The following is an 18,839-nucleotide window of genomic DNA, read 5'->3' on the forward strand; positions in this document are numbered from 1 at the left end:
GCGTCTACGATCGGTGGGGTACTGCGGTTGGAGTCTAATTAATTGACAGACCATATATTTTGGCTCGTTATCTATCTGGTTCTTACTCAATATTGCTGATTACTGCTCGTTGCTGGTCGTTATTGCTGGTAACTTCATTAAAACTGATGTCATATCTATCTTATGCTGATTCTTTCCTTGACTTCAAGACTCGGAAGTCTCAGCAGAAGGCGATAATTTTAGCGTTGGTCAAAGACAACTCTTCTGCCTTGCTAGAGCATTTCTTAGGAATGCCAAGATTCTTGTTATGGACGAATCCACTGCATCAATCGATGTTAAGACGGTCAGTATCGTTTTGAATGAAATCAAGTAGTCTAAGATGACGGCAAACGTCAATGAGAGTCAAAATATCTCTTTGCCCCCATTTTATGGTAAACACATGCTTAAAATCACCGGTAAATATCAACAAAGATCCAATATATCTTAATTCTTTTATGGGTCAAATTTCTCGGTGGTGTAGCACTGTCGTTGTGTCATTCAGTTGATACATACCTTGTGCATGCCTGGGGGAATTTTAAATCATGTTTGCTATTCCCATAGCGCTACGGCATTGTCTGGAGAATTGATACTATGATTAATTGCATGGCACATTTTCTTACACAGTACAACTATTTGTGAAAAAAATTAAGGTGACTTAGCAACTTCTCCTCTTCATTACCCATAACGTTCGCAATGGCTAATCTTTTATAGGTAACTATTTGTGATATTTTGCAGTTTGGTTTGATTTTACTGATAATACGAACTTCCGAAAGAAAACATTCTGATGAATGACAAAACTATTTCAATTTATTTTTTACTGTTGTGTCGTAATATACATTCGTACGCCTTGGAACTTTGATAATTTGTGTTTTTGCTGTGCCTACACACTTTGACGTGTCAGTTGTCTTTGTGGTCGTTTTTTGTTTCAGGACGCGATATTACAAAGCGTCATATCCACCGCCTTCACCGACAGGACAGTGTTAACTATCGCTGTAAGTATACATTTGAAGTTCATTTCCTATTGATGAAGGCATTTCAGTCACATAAACTTAAATTATTCGTCACGATCACCGTCAAAAGATCATCAACGACCATTGGTTATGAAATTGTGTTTTACAGCGAAAGAGATTTGGTGATATCAAGAGGTCACAGCTGAAATGCATGACTTTACATATTGCAAGTAGATCATACATATATACACAGACAGACAGACAGACAGACAGAAAGGCATACAAGCATACATGACACAACTAATATTTCTTTTTGAAAAATCAGTACCCTCTACATTGTCGGCAAAAGTGAATATAGTAAAGTATTCTTGCTACAAATATTCATGCGCCCCTATGCTTGGCGAATTCAAAATTGTGACTTTACACAATGTATTCAGCACCTCCTAATCCGTCGGTTTTCCTTTGTTAGATTTTAAAATGCTTTCCAAACTAGCAGCATTTAAATTGCTAATGTATTTGCAGATGCGTGCATTTCAGAACAAAATTCGGAAAGTAATTCGGAAAAATTTCCGAAGATTATTTTCACAGATATTGGACCGCACGGCAAGTGTGCGAAGTATCTTTTTAAATATATTTCCTCTTTTAATACAAATTTTGTGAACTGATGATTTCGATGTGCAGTTTTTAAAGTCAGTCGGTTTACTGTTTATAAGAGTGAGTGATGTCTTGTGTCTTAATTTCTAGCACCGCATATCAACTATTCTGGACTCGGACAGCGTGTTGGTGTTGAGTGAAGGTAAAGTCGTTGAATTTGGTTCGCCGAAGAAGTTACAAAATCAAGACGGCAGTGAATTCGCTTCTTTGGTCAAGAAGCGTTGATGTCAACAATTCCCAATCGCACGCGAGGACAAGTATCACGAATATTCGGAGGCGATTCCGTTGTTCAATATTAATCAGCTTAATTCCGATCGAGTATATTCTTGGAAATATTCATGGAGGTCTCTTCGTGTTGTTACCTGGGCATTTAAATAAGCTAAGCGATGTGATGCCATACTTTTGGTATCAGTGTCTGCCGATTTTACGCTAAAAATCAGATAACTTTACGGGGTACGTGAAGAAAGCAAGTAGCCATTTATTCATAAAGCCTATTTTCTCTCCCTGACGGACGGTGGATACGCTGAAACTTTAAGACGGGATTAATTAGAGTACGATTACAGGTATTATTCTGAAGCAAAATACGCCTGTCCATTCCTTTGTCTGAATGTGACTCCTGTCACAATTATTTATAATTTCCCATAATCCGAATCTGAATGTTCACCTTTAACATGTTAATGTTATTTAATTTATCATGAATGATATTAACAATTGTTAGTTCTTACACTTCTTTCACTGGCGTATTGGCATGGTAATTCATGAATCAAATGTTTCTGTTACTTAGTGACGTGGTTTTCTGTTGCAAAGGTTGCAGAATTGACAAAGGTTATCAGTAAATTTTGACGCTAAGGCCAAACAGTGAATGCCGACAGATCTCCATTGTGATTTCTTAGAGTGCAAATAAAGCAATCAATAGTTTTAACACCTCAAGTGCCGTTGACTTCGTCGTTTGTTCTGTATAGTCACCACCAAATGCACTGTACTGTGTTTATTAATTTTGACTGTGGTATTTCAAATAAAAATTTCAACTCCAAACTGTCTAACTGTTTTCTTTACTACTAATATATCCTCTCAAACATGTATATACACCACTGTAATTGCTCCGCAAACATTGCCAACTGGCTAATCCGCTGTCCGTATCAGCGGATTAATTGCTTAAGTCAACACCACAGCCGTCACACACGTAGTAAAATAATAGTTTACTACGTGTGTGACGGCTGTAGTGTTGACTTAATCAATTAATCTGCTGATACGTACAGCTGATTAAAATTGGCAATATTTGTGGAGCAATTGCAGCGGTGTATATACAAGTTGGACAGGAGATCAGGACTTGTTGGTAATATAGAAAGCAGTCAGACGGTGTGGAGTTGAAATCTTTATTTGAAATACCACAGTCAAAATTATTAAAATTACTGTAGTAATAAAGAAACAGAAAACAGAAGGTTTGGAGTTGAAATTTTTATTTGAAATATCACAGTCAAAATAAATAAAATCAAATAAGTAAACCGTTGCACAAAAAAACCTATCCGTCCCCCCCCAAGGGGACGTACAGCTGTGCCCTGTTTTACTGCGTGTGGGATGGCTGTGATGTTGACCCAATTAATCCGCAGATACGGCCAGCCGATTAGCAATGTTTGCTTAGCAATTACAGTGGTTGGTTTACAGGTTGGAGAGGAGATTTTATGGACTTGTGTTGTAATAAAGAAAGCAGTAAGACGGTGCACAAAGAACCCCATCCCTCCCCACCCCAGGGGTACGAGGCGCCAAATGTAAAAAAATTAATTTACACAATCAAGCTTTTTTTAGAGATAGAAAAGGTGGAAAATGTATATAGAGAGAGGAATTATATATATATATATATATATATATATATATATATATATATATATATATATATATATATATACTATATATGTGTGCGTGTGTACACACACATACAGATACATTGCCCCACACATATGTTTGCGTATGCATACATATACATACATATAGAAAAAAATACGCGCACGCATATAGCGTATTCATTCATACATGTAGAATACATACATACACACATACATAATAAGTACGCACATACATACATACATACATACATACATACATACATACATACATACATACATACATACATACATAGACTATAGAGCCTGGACAAGGGTCGAGCCTCGACGCGAAAAAATTTATATACATAGAACCTCGTTCTGACTTACTGATACAGCTGGACCTCGTTCTGACTTACTGATACAGCTGCAAAATTTTATATACATTGAACCTCGTTCTGACTTACTGATAGAGCTGCAAAATTTTATATACATAGAACCTCGTTCTGACTTACTGATAGAGCTGCAAAATTTTATATACATAGAACCTCGTTCTGACTTACTGATAGAGCTGCAAAATTTTATATACATAGAACCTCGTTCTGACTTACTGATAGAGCTGCAAAATTTTATATACATAGAACCTCGTTCTGACTTACTGATACAGCTGCAAAATTTTATATACATAGAACCTCGTTCTGACTTACTGATAGAGCTGCAAAATTTATATACATAGAACCTCGTCCTGACTTACTGATAGAGCTGCAAAATTTTATATACATAGGACCTCGCTCTAACTTACTGATACAGCCGCAAAATTATATATATATATATATATATATATATATATATATATATATATATATATATATATATATATATATATGAACTTGTTCTGGCTGACTGATACAGCCGCAAAACGATGCTGTGCGTTCCCGGCGTTGAAGGTGCTGGACGGGAGGCGGTAGGCCTCTCGCGCCGCGCTGGGAAAACACAGTATCGTACGCAGGGCCATGGAGCTAAGAATGATCCAGGCTAGGTGCAATTATTGTAGCCCATATGCCGTGCGCTGGCTTTTCTGACCTGTTTCCTTTGCAGCGCTGGCCTGTAGCGGCTGCTGCTTAACAGCAACACGTTAGGAAAAGACCGCGCACAGCCCAGCCGGCCGTGAGCTGCCTTTTTTGCGGCTAGACCCTGGCAAGACTAAAGCTGATACACGCATAGTGCTAGCTCTGCATGGCAGGGCTGTGTTACCGGCGTTATACGGCCTCCCACCACAAGAGCCACCATGGGAGGCCGTATAACGCCGGTAACACACAGCCCTGCCATGAAGAGCTAGCATAGTGCTAGCGCTTATGCTATTCAAGTGCATTTGAACTTTCCGGTTTATTTTGTGCTAGCGACAACAATGACCGTGGTATTGCTATCACGAGAGATCACCACTGATCTGGGCTGTTCGTAGAAGAAAGGACATGCGCTAGGCGTCGACCACACAGTGCTCGTTCACTGCAGGTCACTGCAGTCGGCTGTGCAACCTACTTTCGCGGTCTACAGAGTTAAGAGAATAAAGACAAAAATTTAATTCGGAAATTTGGTGCAATAAACCCATGCACTATGATGGATGAAGGCAAATTTGTGCAACAAGACAGCAATTCTTGGTCTTGGACTTTCCTCCGGGCATTCGACGCAAGGAGAATGGCGGTACACAGAGCATGGTGCTTGGTTGTGTTTACAAGAATTAGAAATGATCAGACATTCCAATTCACAAGTGAATCAGCGACACCCAGCCGATAGAGTATATGAGATTCATTGAACATAGCATGGAGGTAGAAAATCTCTTGCGACCTCCATGCCGTCTTCAATGAATCTCATATACTCTGTCGGTTGAGCGTCGCTGATTTACTGGTGTTTTGAGTGTCTGATCATTTCTAATTCTCGTACACACAACCGTTTTATTAGGAACTGGTCAGTGTCTTCGGCCTAGGGGGCGGTGGATTATTTTTTGCTGATGTCAAAAAGTGGCTGAACCCCCCCCCCCCCATTTCAACTTTCGAAAACAGGGTGACCCCACATTCCAACTTTCGAAAACAGGGTGACCCCCCTGTGTGAAACAAAGGTTAACAAAAGGTGGAATATAAATTGAATAATTCAGTATATATATATATATATATATATATATATATATATATATATATATATATATATATATATAATTTTGAGGGTATATTTTCAACAATCAGTCATTCTGTGTTTTAATGAAATTGGTGTCATGTCAGTTGTAAGATAGGAACTTAAAAGTGTCAATTCTAAAGTTTGAGTACAGTATTTTGAATGAGCTGTATGTATTCCAACTCTCTTTATGCATAAGCAGATGTCCAGAAACTATTGTAAGGAAAATGTGATTGAAATATTAGTGCATGTTGCTTCTTATAGAGAAAACAGAAAGTATCAGGAACTTGCCATGCTTTTCATATGAAGGGCATGCTGAAAAATATGTTTGATATTTTAAAGAAATGCGCCCAAGGGCGCGCCGAAAAATTTTAAACATACAGATATCTCAAATATATATATGTCAAATATATAAAGTTTTTCACTAGGACAGGGCTCTAAAAATATGTCTTATTATTATTAAAGTAACGCGCCCGAAGGGCGCCCGAAAATGCAACTCAATGCTGAAATTTGTGGCTGGCACAATGCATTTTATGCAAGTATGAGCCCTTGTTGAACTTGAAAAACACACTGACCCCCCTATTGGGCATTTCAAAAACATGTTGCCCCCATCACCAAAGTCAAAAACAGGGTGACCCCCATGAATCCACCGCCCCCCTGGCTGAAGCAACTGACCAGTCCCTTAGCTACATGCTCGCGTGTACCTCCATGCTCCTTGTGTCAAATGCCCCGAGTAAAGTCCAAGACCAAGAATTGCTGTCTTTTTTACTCAAATTTACCTTCATCCATCATTGTGCATGGGTTTATTGCACCAAGATTTCAGTATTAAATTTTGTCTTTATTCTCGTAACTGTGTAGACCGCGAAAGTTCGTTGCACAGCTGACGGACTGCAGCGGTCTCAGTGAACGATCGGTGTATGGTTGACGCCGTTGTATGGTTGACGAGTAGCCCTGCGTACAGGTCTGTGTGTTCCCGGCCGTATAACGCCGGGAACACACAGACATGTACACAGGGCTAGGCTGCGAGCAGCCCAGATCAGTGGTGATCTCACCTGATAGCAATACCACGATCATTGTTGTGGCTATACCTTACTAGATCAAAATAAACCGGAAAGTTCAAATGCACTTGAATAGCACAAGCGCCAGCACTATGCCTGTATTGGCTTTCGTCTTTCCAGGGTCTAGCCGCGTACGATATACCAGGCAGAGTTCAATCATACTTTCTGAGCACAAGCATCACCAGGTATTACACTTAATCCAAGACGAGTCTGTATGTAAAAGTTTCCCACGGAGTCTGTGTATAAAACTTCCCAGCTAGCTGTATGTAAAATTTTCCCGCCGAGTCTGTATAATACTTCCTAGCTGGCTGTATGTAAAATTTTCCAACCGAATCTGTGTATAAAACTTCCCAGCTAGCTGTATGTAAAATTTTCCCACCGAGTCTGTGTATAAAACTTCCCAGCTGGCTGTATGTAAAATTTTCCAACCGAGTCTGTGTATAAAACTTCCCAGCTAGCTGTATGTAAAATTTTCCCACCGAGTCTGTGTATAAAACTTCCCAGCTGGCTGTATGTAAAATTTTCCAACCGAGTCTGTGTATAAGACTTCCCAGCGTGGTGTGTCTTCAGAACGAGTTTGTATATGTAAAATTTTTCCACTGAGTCTGTGTATAAAACTTCCCAGCGTGCTGTGTCTTCAGAACGAGTTTGTATGTAAAATTTTCCCACCGAATCTGTGTATAAAACTTCTCAGCTATAGCTCTCTTCAGAACGAGTCTGTATGTAAAATTTACCCACCGAGTCTGTGTATAAAACTTCCCAGCTATAGCTGTGCCCTCAGAACGAGACTGTATGTAAAATTTTGCTGTGTGTAGTTGTATCATCAGACCGAGGCTGATATATATAAACTTTTTGCAGCTGTGCTGATACCAGGCGCCAAATGTAAAAAAATAATTTACACAATCAAGCTTTTTTAGAAATAGAAAAGATGGAAAATGTATATATAGAGAGGAATTATATATATATATATATATATATATATATATATATATATATATATATATATATATATATATACATATATATGTGTGCGTGTGTATACACACACATACAGATACATTGCCCCACACGTTTGCGTATGCATACATATACATAGTAAAAAATACGCGCACGCATATAGCGTATTCATTCATACATGTAGAATACATACATACATACATACATACATACATACATACATACATACATACATACATACATACATACATACATACATACATACATACATACATACATACATACATACATACATACATACATACATACATACATACATCGGACTTTGATACCGCTCGAAGATTTTACATCAAGCCTCGTTTTCGAGGCAGCTGCTGACGTTTACAGTATCTGACAGCGCTGCAAAATCTTATATACACAGCCTCGTTCTGATGAAGTATCGCTGTATCAGAACGAGGTTCTATATGTGAGAAATTTACTCAGCTCAGCACAGCTGCAAAAAGTTTATATATATCAGCCTCGATCTGATGATACAACTACACACAGCAAAATTTTACATACAGTCTCGTTCTGAGGGCACAGCTATAGCTGGGAAGTTTTATACACAGACTCGGTGGGTAAATTTTACATACAGACTCGTTCTGAAGAGAGCTATAGCTGAGAAGTTTTATACACAGACTCGGTGGAAAAATTTTACATATACAAACTCGTTCTGAAGACACACCACGCTGGGAAGTTTTATACACAGACTCGGTGGAAAAATTTTACATATACAAACTCGTTCTGAAGACACACCACGCTGGGAAGTCTTATACACAGACTTGGTTGGAAAATTTTACATACAGCTAGCTGGGATTAGTTTTAGACAGACTCGGTTGGAAAATTTTACATACAGCCAGCTAGGAAGTTTTATACACAGACTCCATGGACACTTTTACATACAGACTCGTCTTGGATTGAGTGTAATACCTGGTGATGCTTGTGCTCAGAAAGCGTGATTGAACTCTGCCCGGTATCGTAAGCAGCTAGACCCTGGCAAGACTAAAGCTGCTACACACATAGTGCTAGTTCTGCATGGCAGGGCTGTGTGTTACCGGCGTTATACGGCCTCCCACCACAAGAGCCACTATGGGAGCACGGCCCCCGGGGAGGTATTAACTCCATGGCTAATAGTATGGGGGGGGGGGGCTCCGCACGAACATGGAAACCCAAACTGTTGTGATACCAGTTTTGAGCAAAAACCTACCCTTTCTGATACCTAGTTGTGGAAACGCAGCTATCTCTTGGTGGGGTAGCGTGAGTTGCTATGTTAGTGGAGGGGTTGACCTTTGACCCGCATAGCAACTCACGCTACCCCGCCAACAGATAGCTGTGTTTCCACAGCTTTAGTATCTGATACCATACAATACCATACGTATACAGATACGACTCACTCGCCTTGCGTACCAGGGGTACCAACAGTCAAACCGACAGATCGGAAATATTGATGGTAGATCTGGGATGTAGATACATGGGTTTCCAGTGTTGACAGCATGATTTTGTAAATGTCAGATTGTGTTTAAAACCGGACCCTTTCTCATACCAACACCTCGTGAAAAGTATACCCTTTCTGATACCAAACAGCGCAAAAAACCACCCCTTCCGCACGGACCCTCCCCGTATAGCCATCTATGGGAGTTACCCTCCCCCCCGGGGAAGGCCGTATAACGCCGGTAACACACAGCTCTGCCATGAAGAGCTAGCATAGTGTTAGCGCTTATGCTATTCAAGTGCATTTGAACTTTCCAGTTTATTTTGTGCTAGCCACAACAATGACCGTGGTATTGCTATCACGAGAGATCACCACTGATCTGGGCTGTTCGTAGAAGAAAGGATATGCGCACAGGCGCTCCTTAGCTGGTTAGTCTGCTAAGTAGATCGATTTTCGGCTCGATTTATCGATCCCGTAGTCGATATGCCCGCCACTGCAACCTAAATACTCACAAGGTGTGCAACACAATCACTCAAAAAACACACCACCCGATTTGTCTACTGGCCGAGCGCTCACACAAACATTCAGAACTACACTCCCATATACCTAGTTGGATCACAAATTCAACCATCTCCTCGGAAATCACGCTGATGAACGTGTTACTCGCGTCATCTTGAAGAAATCGGCCGTGTTTTGAGATCAAGCGGGGTGAAATGCGGCCTGCAGAACGATTCTACCATATGATGCAATTTTTCCACTGCTGATTGGCTAATCAACGGCCAAAACAAAGGTCACTGCAAGACGTCACTGGTGAAGTACAGTCGAACCAATCAGCAGTGGAAAAAATTACGTCATATTGTAGAATCGTTCTGCAGGCTGCATTTCACCCCGCTTGGTCTTAAAACACGGCCGATTTCTTCAAGATGACGCGAGTAACACGCTCTTTGGCGTGATTTTCGAGGAGATGATTAAATTTGTGATCCAACCAGGTATATGGGAGTGTAGTTCTGAATGTTTTGTTTGAGCGCTCGGCCAGTAGACAAATCAGGTGGTGTGTTTTTTGAGTGATTGTGTTGCACACCTTGTGAGTATTTAGGTTGCAGTGGTGGGTATATCGACCACGGGATCGATAAATCGAGCCGAAAATCGATCTACTTAGCAGTCTAACCAGCTAAGGAGCGCCTGTGGATATGCGGTAGGCGTCGACCACACAGTGCTCGTTCACTGCAGGTCACTGCAGTCGGCTGTGCAACCTACTTTCGCGGTCTACAGAGTTAAGAGAATAAAGACAAAAATTTAATTCGGAAATTTTGGTGCAATAAACCCATGCACTATGATGGATGAAGGCAAATTTGTGCAACAAGACAGCAATTCTTGGTCTTGGACTTTCCTCGGGGCATTCGACGCAAGGAGAATGGCGGTACACAGAGCATGGTGCTTGGTTGTGTTTACGAGAATTAGAAATGATCAGATATTCCAATTCACCAGTCAATCAGCGACACTCAGCCGATAGAGTATATGAGATTCATTGAACATGGCATGGAGGTAGAAAGAGATCTCTTGCGACCTCCATGTCGTCTTCAATGAATCTCATATACTCTGTCGGTTGAGCGTCGCTGATTTACTGGTGTTTTGAGTGTCTGATCATTTCTAATTCTCGTAAACACAACCGTTGTATTAGGGACTGGTCAGTGTCTTCGGCCTAGGGGGCGGTGGATTATTTTTTGCCGACGTCAAAAAGTGGCTGAACCCCCCATTCCAACTTTCAAAAACAGGGTGACCCCCCTGTGTGAAACAAAGGTTAACAAAAGGTGGAATATAAATTGAATAATTCAGTATATATATATATATATATATATATATATATATATATATATAATATATATATATATAATATATATATATATATATATATATATATATATATAGGCCTATATATAGGCCTATATATAATGTTGGGGGTATATTTTCAACAATCAGTCATTCTGTGTTTTAATGAAATTGGTGTCATGTCAGTTGTAAGATAGGAACTTAAAAGTGTCAATTCTAAAGTTTGAGTACAGTATTTTGAATGAGCTGTATGTATTCCAACTCTAGATCTCTTTATGCATAAGCAGATGTCCAGAAACTATTGTAAGGAAAATGTGATTGAAATATTAGTGCATGTTGCTTCTTATAGAGAAAACAGAAAGTATCAAGAACTTGCCATGCTTTTCATATGAAGGGCATGCTGAAAAATATGTTTGATATTTTAAAGAAATGCGCCCAAGGGCGCGCCGAAAAATTTTAAACATACAGATATCTCAAATATATATATGTCAAATATATAAAGTTTTGCACTAGGACAGGGCTCTAAAAATATGTCTTATTATTATTAAAGTAACGCGCCCGAAGGGCGCCCGAAAATGCAACTCAATGCTGAAATTTGTGGCTGGCACAATGCATTTTATGCAAGTATGAGCCCTTGTTGAACTTGAAAAACACACTGAAACCCCCCCCCCCCCCCTATTGGGCATTTCAAAAACATGGTGCTCCCATCACCAAAGTCAAAAACAGGGTGACCCCCATGAATCCACCGCCCCCCTGGCTACGCAACTGACTAGTCCCTTAGCTACATGCTCGCGTGTACCTCCATGCTCCTTGTGTCAAATGCCCCGAGTAAAGTCCAAGACCAAGAATTGCTGTCTTTTTTACTCAAATTTACCTTCATTCATCATTGTGCATGGGTTTATTGCACCAAGATTTCAGTATTAAATTTTTGTCTTTATTCTCGTAACTGTGTAGACCGCGAAAGTTCGTTGCACAGCTGACGGACTGCAGCGGTCTCAGTGAACGATCGGTGTATGGTTGACGCCGTTGTATGGTTGACGAGTAGCCCTGCGTACAGGTCTGTGTGTTCCCGGCCGTATAACGCCGGGAACACACAGACATGTACACAGGGCTAGGCTGCGAGCAGCCCAGATCAGTGGTGATCTCACCTGATAGCAATACCACGATCATTGTTGTGGCTATACCTTACTAGATCAAAATAAACCGGAAAGTTCAAATGCACTTTAATAGCACAAGCGCCAGCACTATCCCGGAGCACTATGCGTGTATTGGCTTTCGTCTTGCCAGGGTCTAGCCGCGTACGATACCGGGCAGAGTTCAATCACGCTTTCTGAGCACAAGCATCACCAGGTATTACACTCAATCCAAGACGAGTCTGTATGTAAAAGTGTCCCATGGAGTCTGTGTATAAAACTTCCTAGCTGGCTGTATGTAAAATTTTCCAACCGAGTCTGTGTATAAAACTTCCCAGCTAGCTGTATGTAAAATTTTCCCACCGAGTCTGTGTATAAAACTTCCCAGCTGGCTGTATGTAAACTTTTCCAACCGAGTCTGTGTATAAAACTTCCCAGCTAGCTGTATGTAAAATTTTCCCACCGAGTCTGTGTATAAAACTTCCCAGCTGGCTGTATATAAAATTTTCCAACCGAGTCTGTGTATAAGACTTCCCAGCGTGGTGTGTCTTCAGAACAAGTTTGTATATGTAAAATTTGAACCGAGTCTGTGTATAAAACTTCTCAGCTATAGCTCTCTTCAGAACGAGTCTGTATGTAAAATTTACCCACTGAGTCTGTGTATAAAACTTCCCAGCTATAGCTGTGCCCTCAGAACGAGACTGTATGTAAAATTTTGCTGTGTGTAGTTGTATCATCAGATCGAGGCTGATATATATAAACTTTTTGCAGCTGTGCTGAGCTGAGTAAATTTCTCACATATAGAACCTCGTTCTGATACAGCGATACTTCATCAGAACGAGGCTGTGTATATAAGATTTTGCAGCGCTGTCAGATACTGTAAACGTCAGCAGCTGCCTCGAAAACGAGGCTTGATGTAAAATCTTCGAGCGGTATCAAAGTCCGATGTATGTATGTATGTATGTATGTATGTATGTATGTATGTATGTATGTATGTATGTATGTATGTATGTATGTATGTATGTATGTATGTATGTATGTATGTATGTATTCTACATGTATGAATGAATACGCTATATGCGTGCGCGTATTTTTTACTATGTATATGTATGCATACGCAAACGTGTGGGGCAATGTATCTGTATGTGTGTGTATACACACGCACACATATATATGTGTATATATATATATATATATATATATATATATATATATATATATATATATATATATATATATATATATATAATTCCTCTCTATATATACATTTTCCATCTTTTCTATCTCTAAAAAAAGCTTGATTGTGTAAATTAATTTTTTTACATTTGGCGCCTGGTACCAGGGGACTGACCGCTTTTCCCTGCGCTGTCAACATGATCCACTTGTTCTGCACAAGATAATTGCTACCAACACAGTCCGTTAATGGGGAAAATAGTCGAGATATTTACGATTCATTTCTACCGCCTGTTTATGGATTTCTCTCAAATACCGAGAATCATTTTGTAGATGTTCGTCATCTCTACTAGAAAAAATGTTTCCAAGGTTATTTGTGTACGCGTATGGCATTTTGCTAGAAGTATGGCGTATGGCATTTTGCTAGGAGTAAGAGCGATGCCAGGGCTGTAAAATGGTACCTAACTTTTTGTTGTCCGACGCAGACTAAAAATGGTACGCGATTTTGCGCTGGCAGAGATATCAACCGCTCCTATCCAGGCTTGTATATAGGCATCATTTACACCTCCCCATTTATTTCCTTCCTTCACTTCATGAGGGCGCTTAGCCTTCGGTCTTGTCTGCGGCACAACAGTCCCTTCACTCTGGGCATAGGACAAGTCCTGCTCCACTTTCCTCATGTATTCCCCTAGGGACGGACATACTTCATTTCCTGTCCCTCGGTCGAAGTCGCAAGCCAGACGATAAATCTGTACTTATCCCAATACATATATTTTGAAATTTGTACTTTACAGTTTTTTTACTTTGAAATTTATCAATAAATTCCTGAAAGTTCAACTGTTTCGAGTATTCTGCGCATTTGTAAACAATTATTGTTATAACTTGTCTGTAAAACACAAAAACGATTGTATTTAATAATATAATTGACCAACATCAGCACTAGTGTGGAATACGCTTCATAGGGTTGCACATGTTACTGCACATTACAAAAAGGTAACCTTTGATTTGGGTCACGAATGTCACGAATTTGAAAGTAGCTATGAATTATTATATTTACAGAGACGCTTTATAATGCACCTTATCACCGCCCCTCCTTTCATAGAGTGAACAAGTCAACGCTGAACGATCGCACTACAGCTCCGCTTCTGCACTGGCTTGAGATGGCATCGTCCGAACGGACGTGATTTGTTAAAATAAGCGACAATTCAACTCACTGTTACCAAAGTCAACGCAATCTCGATATTGTGTATTGTGGAATACACTTGTGCTTCCTCCTTCTCCTGTCCTCGGCGCTGATTATACTCGGATGTTTCACAGCCTTGAGAAACTATTCATCGAAAATACTTATACCATATCCGGGACACAAAAGAAAATGGATATTGACAACTCTCCTGATTTTAGTGTTACTCTGTGGCGTTGGTGAAGGTGTTTTAACAGATGTGACCAGGAACTCTGTAACACAACCTCATCTCTATGTACCTCAGTCGTGTGCAATGCTCTGTGGACTAACAAGTTGAGTGTACTATAACTACCTTGAATATTGGAAGCGACCTCACTTGACCTGGTTGTTGGTTCTGTATTGGCTGTCAGCTGTCGCTATTGACGTTACAAGACTGATCAAACAAACAGGTGACATTGGGATTGATATTACCATAATGAGACAAGTGGTTACCCTTACAAGCATCGTAATCTACGGATGTATGCTATGTGTGGAAGTTAATTTAATACGAACAAAGGTAAGCCTTTGAAATCTTTACGTACAGCAAACAGTAACTTTGTTTACTTGCGAACATAGTTATTTACTCACTTGTCATATCCCCATGTCTTAAGAAGTCAAAGTGCACCTTCCAGTTATCAGCTTGACCAAGGTTACATTCTTGATAACCTTTCTGTGACTAGTGGGTGTGTATTTTATTTATACTTCTGACGTCTGTGCTACAGACTGACTTCTTTATCGCTTTAAATTCAATAATGATCTGACAGTCATATCTTTCATCAGCTGTTACTAGGGTAACTGTCAAAGGTACGAATATAAGCCATACATAGCGCTCATGTGAGAAGTTTTCATTGGCCAAAGTGACGATTCCGTTTTAAGATTTTGATGTAGAAATTGAGTTGCTCTAACACTGAGTCGCCACACATACAATTATCTTACTACACTTGAAATTACTCTCAAAACAATATACTGGTACAATTTGTACGTGTAATAAAATAGCTTTACATTTACTAAGTGTATCGACAGTCCAAACCTATACTTACTTTTGAATGACTCAGAAATTTGCTCATAAGATGATCGGAGTACATGGACTTCATTGATCTGAGTGTTATCTCCAGCCTGTGCAAGTACTTTTCGGCTGCCGCAGTACACAATGAGAATTAAAGGCTGAAGATAAATGTGACTTGACAGATTTTAGGTTAGTGTTACAACGAAAAGGCTTATCCTACCGACGTCATAACAAGAGGATGTTCTATCGCTTCAACTACGGTAATCTGTTATCGAAGGCGATGTTTTCGTCCCTCAATTGGTTGTTCGTTCTTGGGTACAAGCGACCGTTGGAGATGGATGATCTTGGTGCTTGCCGTCGGATTTTGAATGCAGATATGTGTACAGAGTTTTCCAGAAAGCATATGATTCAGAGAAAGTAAATCACTCTATCTGTACTTAATCGATGCTAAAGTTGGAATTTTAAGCATTTGAGACTGCACTGATATATTTTGAGAACATTTTATTTGATTTAAAGTCTGCTTTACATATCCGATCAGTTTGCGGTAGAGAAGATCATAAATCGGCAAGATACAGTCATATTTTGCCACCATGTCAGACCCGTTTTTAATTTTGCTATTTTTTGCTTTTAAAAAGTTTCGGTGTGAAATAAGTTCATATGACGAATTTTATTGTAAATACACTTTTTTTGCGAAGCCAAGCACGGTACTTATCTCGTTTTACGGACACTTATATATGATACCATCGAACTTTTAGAAGGAAGCCCGCGTAATCAAAACGATGACTTCAATTGAATGAACGCTTTCTCTTTGTCAAAATTTTCTCGCTGAGAAATGACAACAATACGTCGCAGCCAGAGAAACGTTTTACCATCATTTAGTGAGGATGCAAAAGTTTGTCAAGTTACTTGGACCTTTGCTTTTCACATATTTACATCAACGTTCAAGTGTAAGTGGGCACCCATCATGCAAGATAAGATAATCATATGTTAATCCAATCGGACGTGTAATTATACTTAGCAAACGCGGCATTCAACATCACTATTTGTTGATACTAATTTTACAGAGGATGTCGTGTTTGTTCTATCTTCTGTTTCAGGCAAGAGCTCTCCAGAAAAACAGACGACCGTCTTTGTGGAAAACCTATGTGAGAGTTTACGGTCGGCCGATGTTATTGGGAGTCTCCATTAGGGTGCTCGCAGATATCTGTCTCATTTTGATTCCTTTCGCCATTGGGGGCGTAATTAGCTACGCAACGAGAGAGTATTTTGGCGAAGAACAGCCAACTGAAAACGTAAGCAAAGCTTTCGGGGATGGTAAAGTTTGCAGGTTACAAAACCCTCTATGTTATATTCGAACGAGATCGTTAGACTTGTCTAAGGTACAAATATTCGGACACTCAAACTTTTACAATTCTTTTCTGATATACTACTTGTGGGGTCCATTCCCAAGCTCTTGGTATAAGAAAACTTTTCACCGGCTTAATTCGAAAATTTTATTCTACTCCATAGAGTAAACACAGGGATGGCGGCCATTTTGAATTTTAAATATCGGTAAATCTTGGGTTATTTGTTTCCCTAGTACTAAATGATGCGCCGTGAGCCCAGGCTTTTATTCTTGAATGATAAAAAATTTGATTGGGGAAAGTTTGAGCAAAAGGTTAAGTCGTTCACTTTCGAGGCGCATACTACCTTAATAGTGTTGTTACCAATTGAAGTGATCGACTCTGACAGTCGATTGACAGACTTTCAGTAGTTTCCTCGTTGACAGGTTTGGTAGAGATGAGTGTACTTGATTCATCGAAAGTCTCCCCTAACATTTTCGTTTCATGAAAGGAACGGAAGAGAAAGAGTGAAAGCTTATTCGCCTATTGGCTTGCGATGGGTCGATCCAGTATTTCATATTGCTGCAATAGCTTGTAGCAGTTATTAGGCTTATATGATGAATAATATAACAGACAAACCTTTAAGTTGTCACTGGCAAAAAAATAACAATTTATGAAAACACCTCGTTTTATCCTCTACGCAGATGTGCTACGTTACAGTAAACGAGTTCTTCAGCAACGGATATGTTCTGGTGCTTGTCATCTGTGTGCTTACCCTTGCAAAGGCCATTCTGCTCCGATTTGCACATATTATGTTCGATTGGTACGCTATACGTGTACAATCAGCCCTTCAGGTAGGAGGAAGCTTAAAGACGACGCCCTCTATGGTACATCACTGTAGATTTCCTATAATTCATTATGCTTTGTATCCTCGGATATTCCTCAGTGAAGTCTACCATGTCTCCCATGTGTAGACAAATTCATTGTCTAGTTGTAAAAATTCTAAAAACGTACACCATTCTTCTCAATTCTCAGTGTAATTGATTGGGAAAATTATGTATGATTGAGAGAGGCGATAGCATTTTTGTAAATTTTCCACTGATTGTGTCCTCAGCCATCCAGAATATTGTGATGGAAAGTAGAAAGACTAGTTTCACCTGTTTTATGACACAAAAGGGTATTGATTTTTCCAAATAGAAAAGACAAAAGAAATTTACATGCTATGTTTTCTCAGAGAATGATCCCTTCAGTTCGTCATAACTTGCTGCCCAAAAGTATGGCATCTGTAGTACCTATGTGACATTTGTGGTTGTTTGATACTTACTTTGGAAATTTTTACTGAATAACTAAAAGTTCTTTTACTAGATATTATTTAACAATTATTTTGATTGTGGACATTATTGCTTATATGCAGCATTGAAAAAAGTTTAAAAAAAGTAACCTTCAATGACGCAATCAAAGAGAATTGTGAGTAATTTATTGTACTGTGATATGGAGCTGACATTGAAATATAGACGATGAAAGTGTCCGGAATTATTTGTTTATTCATATTTTCAATAATGTATTAATAAACAGCCACGTAATAATGTCAAGATCTTCTTTTGAAACGAAATGATGAGATAGTAGGAAAATTTATAAATGAATAGATACTACGGAAAGCCGATGTTCTAATGTGTGTTTTTTGGACGAAAATGTACCTGTTCATTGAGGTAATAACTTTATGTATTTCAGGCTCTTACTTACGAGAAATCTTTACATCTGTCGACTGCGAGTCTATCGAGCGGTGACATGACTATTGGACAGATAACAAATCACATGTCAGTGGATGCAACTGCAATATTTTGGTTCACAATGTACCAGCCATGGTTGTGGGGAGGACCAATAATGGCAAGAAATATTCATTTATATAGATATATATGTGTATGCGAGTATGGCAGATATAACATTCAAAGTGGAGCCATTACTTGAATAGTTGAGCTGACCAAACAGTTTGATTAACTCTTCACACTTTTACCCTGTTTTATAAATTTTAAAAAATGTTATATTACTGTTCAATGCC

At 39.4% G+C, this 18,839-nt stretch overlaps 2 long non-coding RNA genes across 2 annotated transcripts; both read left to right on the top strand.

Annotated features, from left to right (window-relative positions):
* Positions 1-195: 195 nt before the first annotated feature.
* Positions 196-2,657, top strand: LOC139134310 (uncharacterized). The gene is made up of 3 exons (XR_011552778.1): positions 196-322; positions 948-1,010; positions 1,713-2,657. It is a non-coding gene; the product is annotated as an uncharacterized lncRNA (long non-coding RNA).
* A 13,904-nt stretch (positions 2,658-16,561) lies between these two features.
* Positions 16,562-18,651, top strand: LOC139134311 (uncharacterized). Its single transcript, XR_011552779.1, has 3 exons — positions 16,562-16,750; positions 17,485-17,634; positions 18,512-18,651. It is a non-coding gene; the product is annotated as an uncharacterized lncRNA (long non-coding RNA).
* The last annotated feature ends 188 nt before the right edge of the window (positions 18,652-18,839 follow it).

The sequence above is a fragment of the Ptychodera flava genome, chromosome 6 (genome assembly GCF_041260155.1).
Source record: "Ptychodera flava strain L36383 chromosome 6, AS_Pfla_20210202, whole genome shotgun sequence".
Taxonomy (NCBI): Eukaryota; Metazoa; Hemichordata; class Enteropneusta; family Ptychoderidae; genus Ptychodera; species Ptychodera flava.